The sequence below is a fragment of the Elephantulus edwardii genome, unplaced genomic scaffold, assembly GCF_000299155.1.
Source record: "Elephantulus edwardii isolate Elephantulus edwardi_28Jun2011 unplaced genomic scaffold, EleEdw1.0 scaffold00021, whole genome shotgun sequence".
Classification (NCBI taxonomy): Eukaryota; Metazoa; Chordata; class Mammalia; order Macroscelidea; family Macroscelididae; genus Elephantulus; species Elephantulus edwardii.
In genome coordinates this window covers 26,716,596-26,727,295 of record NW_006399771.1, presented here as the reverse complement: position 1 = coordinate 26,727,295, position 10,700 = coordinate 26,716,596, and positions in this window count along the sequence as shown.

Sequence of the window (10,700 nt, the reverse complement as noted above, 5' to 3'; positions counted from 1 at the left end):
TAACAACCCTATGAACAACAGTCTTGAAACTTGCTCTTTCCTGCACCATCCTCTTCATTTACATGAGCCCATTGTCACAGTCACTTTGCTAAATCATCTTGTTGAGAGTGTTACTCTCCTGACACTCCACCTATCTCAGTATGAGGACTGGCCCCAGCTGACAGCATGTCCAAAATATGAGACAAAGTTGCATGATCCTTGCCTCTAAGGAGCAAAGTGGTTCTACTTCCTCCGAGGGAGCTTTCTTTGTTCTTTTGGCCATTATGAGATAATCCCATATCATTTCCAACATTACAACCCAAAGGCATTAGTATTTCTGTCATCCATATTCATTGTTCAACTTTCAGATGCATAGCAAGTAATTGAAAAGATCATGACTTGGATCAGGAATATTTTGGTCTTTAAGCTGACAGCATTACTACTCTTTAGCACTTTGGAGAGATCTTTGACAGTAGATTTTCCCAGTGCAACACATCTTTTAATTTTCTGACTGCTATTACCATGAATGTTGACTGTGAATCCAATTAAAATGAAATTGTTGACAACTTCAATCTTTTCTCCATCTATCAAGATGTGGCCTGTTGGGCCATTGGTGAAGATTTTTGTTTTTTTGATATTGAGATGTAATCTATATAGAAGTCTTTGGTCTCCTACAACAAATATTTTGAGTCCTCTCTCTTTCAGCAAGCAAGGCTGTGTGTGTCATCTACATAATGTAGGTTCTTGACTGGTTCTGTACTTGAAATAGGAGAGGTCCATGTTTAGTATTACGTAAATGCTAGTATTTTGTACCAAAATACTTTCCACATGGACCAAAAACTGGGATAATATATGGTTGAATTTTATTTATAATCTTGAATTGTCTCTTATAAACATCATCTATAGCCCAAGAAGTAAAAAAATAATAAATATAACAAAAGAGCTATTTATCAAGGTTCAACACTTCTGTCATTGAAAATTGTAGAGAATATTTTAATTCACATATCCTATAATTGTTGATTGATAGTCAACATTTGACATATATTTATCGCAATTTTTATTGCATTTATTATTGTAAGTTGTTATCTTTACTTGGTTGTAAACTTGTTGAAATATATTGTTTTAGTTGTCTTTGAATGTCTGAAGTAACTTCCAAACAGTAGGCGCTTAATAGATGCTGACTGATATAAATTGTTCAAATAGCTCCTAATGATTGATGCAAACTAACTCCTTGATAGTATCTTTTGTTAAATAATATGAATCAAATCAAAACCAAACTCGCTATTATAGAGCCAGTTCCAAGTCATAGTGACAGAGTGTAACTTAACATTTCCAAGGCATTACAGAATCACACTGCCACGTTTTCTTCTACAAAGCAGCTGGTGGGCTAAAACTCTTGACCTTTCAGTTAGCAACCAAATTCTTAAACTACTGCTCCACCAAGGCTCTTTCAACTAATATGAGGGCTATTGAATTTTTTTGTACTTTATAATATTCTTTACACTGCATTGCAAAATCTTATCAAATCTTTAAAGAATTCACTGAGATGAGCAGAACAAATATTATTTCTATTTCTTAGTTGTGAGAGAAAAAAAAATGGAGAGGTGAGTTTCCAGCTTAGGACCATTCTGCTTATAAATTAAAAAACCCAGTTCTTCTAACTCCTAGGAGATGACTCTTTCACCCTGGTACAACTGTTTCTTATATGGAAGTGAGAACCTCAGGTGATTTGACAGAAATGTAAAAAAAACCCAACAAAACAAACTCACAACATTAGAAAATATATGACATCTAGCAGGCACAAGCTGGAATTTGATGTGAAATTTCACCTGGTATGCTTCTAGTAGCTTTAATTGTTTAATCAATTTAATAAAAGAATATCTAAAGCAGCCACAAAAATCACTAGGCTTAACCAATTTCATCTATAAATCAGATATCTTGTCTTGCAGTTTTCCACTCTTCACTTCTGTTTTGTGAGCTAATTGGCAACACTTGATAAAAATTTAAGATGTAGACAGACTTTAACAGGTGGAGCAATCTCTTCTTCACAAGAAAATTAATTTATGCACACATGCAAATACACACGCATATTCATAGGCTCTGATCCTGCCAAGGAAAGGGCCCCAGCAGTGCGGTTAGCTGCAATTATGGCTAAGTGTCATAAAACAATTTTGGCAAATCATGGCGCCCGCAGGAATTGCAGTAATCTCTTGGTTCTTGGTCTTCTAAGCACGTTTCAATCTCATATGAATTCATCCTTGCAAGTTCTCTCCTCGCCGCCCCCTCCCCCAGTTTTGTTTGTCAGAAAAGTAATTTGACTACATCCTGCTATCCGTTTCGTGATTTGGGGAACGTCGTGAAAGCGGCTATCTTGCAAGCAGGACTAGAACAAAATGTGTCAGGATGATTTATAGGGATTGCTGTGACTCTGCTGCGATGAACAGACAACTGCATATATGACAGTGCGTGTGCTCTAATACCTTTTAACGGGAATGCTTTGCTCAAACTTCCTGAATATTTTTAAATGCTTCCATAATTACATGGTTATTACTGAATGAGTAGAAGCAATCTGTGATTACTTTGTACTCCCCCCAGCTCCCTAGTTCTCATGTAATTTTTTCTGGTTTCGTAGTAGAAATAATAAAAACCTTTGACTTCATACCAGGCTATATAACTTAGCAGAAAGATTTTCAGCAACTAATTTTACCTCCAAAAGGTAAAATGACAAAAGAAACCATTCTTGATGTGTACTAGTAAGAAAACCCAAGATCAGTCTAAATCTAATTTCCCCTTTTATTCATAACCTTAGTGGGAAGAGGGGGAGACTATTTATTATAATGAAATGTTTCTCTTCAGTCTAGATGGATTAAGAAAAAGGAATTGCCTATGAGCCGTCTCAGTAGCCATGATTTAGTTTTGAAGCCAATAAATACAGTTCAAATTAGAAAATAATGCATGTTTAAGACATTTTCCCCTGCAGTTTCTCTCCTTCTTTAAGTTGAAGTCCCTCAGCTTGGCGTTTGTGTGTTGTTTCCAAGAAAATGGATTACAGTTGTGTTTCATAAACTCAGAAGAGACTTCCCATGCTACCTCCTACTCCATCTTAGAGCAAAAATAGAAGATTATAAAGAATTCTTGTTCATTTAAAAAAACAAACAAAAAAAACCTAAACATTAAACTAAGCACCAAATATTACAAGAACACAAAACAAAGCAAAACAAAAAAACCAAAAAGAAAAGAAAAAAAACCCCAACAACCAGTAGGTGAAGGCTTATCATTTTTATTAGGACAGTTGCTAATATTTTGGTAAATATCCTAGCTATACATACACAAACACACACAATTACTAAAATTAGATCAAAAAAGTAAATGTAGATTTGTATCACCTTTACCAAAGATTGTCAAGTGTCTCAATGGCTGGATAGTCTATAAGCCTTTTAATCCCCATTGGTGGATTAAAAATTCTTTGCCATTTTGAGTCTTTATAAATAATGTGATTTCAGATATATGAACACATACATATCTTTGTATGTAATTCACTAAACATGATTCAGTTAGATTCTATGTACTAGATACGTGTTGATGATATAGTAGTAAGACATTTTAAAGTTTCTACTTTTTTTTTGAACTTACATTTTAGAAGGTAATCATATAAATAACCAAGATAATTAAAAAGTATACATGCTTAAAGAAAACACAATAGATAAATTGATCATAACAAAATGAAAACAAGGGACAAAATTAGCTAGTTCAGTGAAAGAAACCTCAAGTTAAAAAAAAAAAAAAGACCTCAAGAAAGAACTGAGATGGCAGCAGAAATTCAAGCAAGAAGATCTGCAAAGAAAGACAATCCCAGGCAACTGCCCCTAGCACTCGTTTGATGACCCTGGAGTGTTTGTAGAATGGAAGTATGGTCAATGTATTTTGAATGTATAGCGCTTCAAGGACAAGAGAAAGAAAATATAAATTTAGAAGTAGGTAAGGGTTACATTTTAAGGTCAAACGTGTTATGATTAGAATTTTAGGAAAGTTTCAAATGCAATTTGAAAAACTCAAGTAGTGGTGTTGGAGCTGCTGATTCTAGCTGAAGAAGCAAAGGAACATTTATTCATTAGAGCATTTATTCAATTTCTTAGTCATAAAGTATTTATGAAGCAATTGTCTCACTCAGACCAACTATGTTCTAGGTCCTAGAAATAGGAGACACCAGAAAGGAAGTAAGGACTAAGGCAGAGAAAGTCTCTATCCTTTTAAAGTTAACGTTCTAGCTTCATAACATTGAATATCCAGCACCAGTGTGTGGTATGAAGTGATCTAAAGTGGAGAAGCACTGGTGTGCCTGTTCTTGGAGCTTTAGTGTCAAGAAGCTGCACTGCAATCCCGAAGGCATGCCTCTTGAGTCCACCAACTGCTCTTGGTAATCTCTGTCCGTGAGATTAATAGCCTCTGAAAACCCACCAGAGAGGGTAAGCTGTGGGTTGGTTCTGACTTGATACTACAAAACATCCACCACCAGCAATGGGGTGTGTGTGCACATGTACACACACGAACACATACAAACGCCCAATTTTAGGTTGGGTGGTCTAGAGGCCTTTTGGAGTAGATAATAATACTGTAAGAATAAAATCTACATATAGTGAAAAGTGAACCTTGTCAATACTTCTGAGAGAATAGTTCTAGGCGGAGGGAAAGAAGAGATCAACCAGTATGGTGGTCTTCTAAGTGATGGACTTAAAACATCTAAGAGAGCTGAATGGCTACACTAGAGCAAAGAGTATGCATGTTGTTTTGGGATATGAAAACGCTTACTCAGAGGACCTGGAAATTTGGTAAAAATTTTAGTTTTTCTTACAGCTACAATGGGAAGAAATGGAAAGGTTTTGAACAGGATAATGACAGTCTTTAAGAAGATCACTCAAGCTATTGTATGAAGGTGAAATGATTGAAATAAGGAGGAATAGGAACCTATTAAAATAATCCAGGCAAGATATAATGGTGGCTTTGATGTGATAGTGATGGAAGTGGTAACATGGCGTTAGATTTTTTAATGTACTCTAAGAACAAATAGGATTTATTAATGAATTGCGTTTATATTCTTAGCAAGAGAAATGAACCGAGCTCTAATATTTTGACCTTATTTAACAGATGAATGTTGGTGTCATTTCTAGAGAATAGGGAAGACTAGGTGATGTTGTGTGGAAGATAAGATTTGAGTGGAAAATACAAGAGTGCAATTTTAGTATATTAAACTATAAAAAAGCAGTACTGGTGGCCAAATGGTAGAGTCATGCTGCCAGCCCAAAGGCTTGTGGTTCAAATTTTCGGGCTAATCTACTGGAAAAAGATAGACAGTCTCCTCCCGTGCTACCTACAGCTTCTGAAAACATGATAGTCAACTATGAGTTGGTTTTGACTCAGCAGATTATAACAATAACAATAGCAAACTATAAGAATTGAGAAGCAGTCAGGTTTAATCTTAATAAAATAATATGCAGATATATAGATTCAGAAATTTATTACACAAATCTGGTTAAAAAAAGGTTTAAGCCTGGAGGCTTAAATTTGGAGAAATTAATACTTGCAAGTTATTTGAAGCCTTAGAAATAGACATGACTAGGACATGAGGGTGATGAGACAAGACAGGACAGAGAAGAGATCTGAGAAAGGCACTAGTCATTAAGTGTCAGTTGGTTGAATACGACTCATAGTGAGCCTATGAACAACAGATCTGAACCGTGTCCTTTCTGGTATCATTCCTAATCATGTCTGAAACACTTGATCCCGTTGCTGCAGCCACTGTGTCAAGTCCATCTTGTTGAGGATCTTCCTCCCTGTTGCTGACCTTCCACTTTTCTAAGCACAGTATCTTTTTCCAGGATAACCTCTCCTAACAAAAGTTGGGACCAAAGTGTGATACCCAAAACCTAAATAAATGAAATGTTTAAGGAAAGAGAGGATAGTGAGATGTGTCAAATTCTTTTGGACATTCAAATAAAAGAAGACTGAGAATTGGATATTGAATTTGACTTTGTAAAACTTGTAATGTCTACAGAAAATAGATTTTTGTCAGAGGTTTTTATTTTGGTTGCGAAAGAGGACAGAGAAAACAGTACAATAACTAGTAGAATGGGATAAAGCGTCAAGGAAGATTTCTAGTCATTGGTTTGATGATCAGCCATTAAAAATAGGGGAAATTATAGAACTTTAATTGTTCACTTTCAAGCATAACACCTTATGATTTAAACCCTTGATTCTGGCTTGGGGTAAAATAACGACGTTTGAGAGTAGTTGTGATGATATTTTAAGAATAAAGGGAACATATGATGGTGGCTTTGACTGCAGTATTAACAGTATAAAGGAAAGAAGATTATCATATTGAGGTGGATTTGGGAAGTAGGAAAGAAAGTACTTTGTGAACTCATACAAAAAATAAAAAAGTTAAAGATTTTTTTGGTTTTGACTACAACTAGCATAATATATCTCTTTAGAATTAATGCTTGAAAGGGATACTATTGGATCCACATGTTAAAATTTTTTAACCAATAATTTTGAACTCAATCTTCTCACAACACTAGAACATCTATTTCCCTATACTCTGGCCAACAATTTTCATTTTATTTGTTTTATTGTTGAATATAGTCAACTCTTGATATTGCCAATATTTTTAATTTTTGATACTGTGATGGTAACATTGGTGTTTCAATATATTTTTGTGCATTTGACTAAAGAGAAAATTAGTATATCTTGTGTTACTTTGGAGAGGAGACTGGAGATTTGATGTGATATGTTTGAATAGGTATAGGTGGTTGTGCATGTATTTTTGTTTCATTTAGTAGTATTCTTTATCTTGATTTGTGAGAATTATCTCTATACTGATGCAGCGACCGTCCACTGAAGAGGTCACATTTTTCATTTGTATTGTCTTTTATGATCCCTTTTTATTTGTGACGAGTATTCTTTTGCAATACAAGAGTTTCCACTTATATAGAGTAAAAACTGTTCATAAGTTCTTTTTAAGTTTTTACTTCACCATTATGTTTATGCAAACCAGATGTCAGCTTTTCTTTCAAAATTAAATAAGACTTGTATAAACTCCATTCTATATCTTTTGGAAGGGCTTTCCTAAGACATCTGAAAATTCTTGATATCTTATATCTGATAGCACTTTTTGAGTTTTTGCCACAATAAACTTTTACTTCATGCATATATTATTTTCTGGATCTCTTTCCTTTTTCATCTATGTCAATTTACCCTTCCTTGATTTTCTCCAAAGCTATTCAAATGATCTCTCACTTAAACACAATAAAGTGTTCTGAAAAAGAAAAAGCTACTCACACAAAGATTAAGTCATATATAGTTTTCCAAGTGGTCAGTCAATGCATTAGGTATTAAACACCAATTTAAAATGCCATTTTAACGTTTTCACATTTCTCATGTATATCTCATGGATAGTTCCAATTCTAGACTTTCTGGTTTATTCTATTTGATATGTCAGGTTAAATATGGTTTTGATTACAATAATTTTGTTTATATTATTTCAACACGTATTTACTAATTCTTTGTGTCAGCTACCATGCTTGAGTGCTAGGCTAAGAGCACAGCAGTGAACAATACTAACATAGTTCTCATCTTTGAGGACCTTAAATTCTAGTGTGAAATTATAGATCATTAATGGTGGTGGTGTTGGTTGCCTTTGAGTGAAGCATGACTCATAGCGACACTATGAACAAAAGGCCTGAAGTCCCACTACAATTGTCGACATTTCTCAAAGTTCATAGAGTTTACGGAGGCATGTTTAGGAAGTAGATGCCACTCCTGCTTCCAAACCTGTCATAGTATGCTATTATTTTATGGGCCATTGAGTTGCCTGTGATGTATAACAACCCTATGTACAGCAGCTCTGAACACTTCCCTATCCTGAGCCAGTCTCCCTAACTCCAACACACCAACCCCTTCGCCCCAATCACTGTATCAATCCATCTCATCTGGAGTTTCGCTCTACCGTGCTGTCAGTCCACTCTTCTGAGCATGATGTCCTTTTCCAAGGACCGATCTCTCCTGGTCATATGCCCGAAATGAGTGAGATGGAGCTTCAAAATCCTAGCCTCCAAGGAGAGACTTGGTTTCACCCTCCCCAAGACAGACATATTTGTTTTCTTGGCAGTCCGTGGTTTGTTCAACACTCTTCTCCAGTACCACAACTCAAAGGTGTCTATAGATCTATAGATCATTAACAACAGAATAATGAGTTTTGAAATGTTAAAAAATAAAAACATAATTGCCAAGAAAATTTACTTAGATATAGTAATACAAAGATCTACATTATAGGAGGTTAGAAAAGCATTTTGAGAAAGAGAGATTAGACTTAACAGCCTGGCATTTGAATCCTTTCAACTAGGCAGAGAAGAAGTTAGAGTAAAGGTCCTGAAGTAGGATTTAATGTTCCTTTGCCGAAAAATTATTCCTTTGCACATATGTTTTTATATTCTTTAACCTTGATCTTAATTTATTGTGGAAGACATGTCATTATTTTTGGCATAACTTATTTGAAAAGCTTTATTTTTTAGTTATTCTGTTGTCTTCTTCAGCAATATCACTTAGCTATGTATCAGTTCCCTGTTGTTTTCCCTTATTACCCATCATCTTCCAATTAGTTTTATCTCATTGTCTTCCTCAATGTGATTTTCTCATGCTATGCATTGTTGAGTTCCCTGCAACTCATAGTGACCCTATGTACAACAGCTCTGAAGCCTGCCCTATATTGAGCCAATCTCACTAACTCCTAGACACCTGCCCTTATTGCCTCAGTTACTGTATGAATCCATCTCATCCGGCGTCTTTCTCTCCTGCACTCTCTCTCTACCTTTCCAAGCATGATGTCCTTCTCCAAGGTTCAGTCCCTTCTGACCATGTGCCCAAAGTTTGTGAAATGGAGATTCAAAATCCTAGCCTCCAAGGAGAACTTGGGTTTGCCCTTTCTAAGACAGACCTATTTGTTTTCTTAGTGGTCCATGGTATGTTCAAGATTCTTTTCTAGAACCACATCTTAAAGGCACTGATTCTTCTTCTATTATCTTTTGCCATTGTCCAGCTCTCTGATGCATAGCAAGTAATTGCTAAGACCATGGCCTCAATCAGGTACACCTTAGTCTCTAGATATCGTTGCTTTTCAGTACTCTGGAGAGTTTTCTGACAGCAGATTTTCCTGACTATTAGTGTCAAGAGTGTTGATTGTGGAGCCAAGAAAGTTGTATTTGTTAACAACTTTTATCTCTTCTCCATCTATCATGGTGCTGCCAGTTGGCCCAGTGGTGAGAATCTCTGTTTCTTGATGTTGAGCTTCAATCTATATTGAAGACTACAGTCTCTGACCTTCTGCCTCAAGTGCTTTAGGTCCCCCTCAGTTTTAGCAAGAAAGGTTGTATCATCTGCATAACATAGATTGTTGATGAGTCTTCCTCCAATCCTGGTGCTATATTTCTCCACGTAAGGTCTAGCTTCCCAAATGATCAGTTCTGTTTATAGATTGAAAAAATAAGGAGAAAAGAAAAAGAAAAATATGGAGAAAGGACACATCTTGACACATTCCTTTCCTGATTTTGAACCATGCAGTGTTGCCTTGCTCTGTTCTGAGGACTGCCTCCTGCTCTGAGTATAGGTCTCGCATGAGCACAATCAAGTGTTCTGAGATCTCCATTCTCCTCAAAGTTAGTCACAGTTTGTTGTGATGCATACAGACAAATACCTTTGCATAGTCAATGAAACACAGGTAGACATTACTCTGGTACTCTTTGCTTTCTGTTGGTAGTGGATTATAATATCATTTTCTCTATTTTTCTCTTGCTTGTCACTCTTTTGAATGCTATATTAAATTCTCTGATGGTTTGTTTCTTTTCAGTTTTTATTTCAGCTGCCAGTTCACTTTTCATTTGGCCTTATATCATCTTATTATTTCATTTTCTCATTTGGTAGAGTTGAACTTTCTGTGTTTTGAGAATGAATATTTATTTTCATAAACATTCTTATTGCCTAAAAGGAGCCCAGATGGTACAGTGAATAAAACATTAGACTGCTAGCTGAAAGGCCAGTAGTTCAAATCTACCATCTGCATCACAGGACCAAAATGTGGCAGTCTGCCACTCTAACTAGCTTTGTAAATCCTATAGCTTTGTAAGTCCTATAGAGTTACTATGAGTTGGATTCAGTTCAATGGCAATAATTTTTGGGGATTTATTCTCACCTGAGTTATCTCTTCCTAATTATGCTCTTCTCATATCACATTTATATGCTTTTCAACCTTGTAGGAAAAGAATATTTGAATATTTCTTTTGATCTTTGCTTTTTTTCCCTCAATTGGGGAGCATTCTTTTTGGTTCTGTTACATTTCTATATTGTTGTTTAAGCCTCATTGACAGTACTCAATGGTTCTCTGACCTCTATTTGAATTCTCGTAGGAACTAAGCTAAGGAACTCTAGTGGAATAATCTGTAGTATGTTGCACTGCTAACTGAAAAGCTGACTATCTGTGGCAGTTCAATCTACCAACAGCTTTGAAAGAAAAGATGAACAGACAGTATTCTAGTAAGATTTATTCATGTGGAAACCATTGATGGATGGTCACTGTGAGTCAGAATCAAAACTATGGCAGCAAATTTTTTAGTTGTGCAGAACTAGGTTGAAAATCTAGTTCAATCTGTAATATTATTGTGTGGTTGTTATTG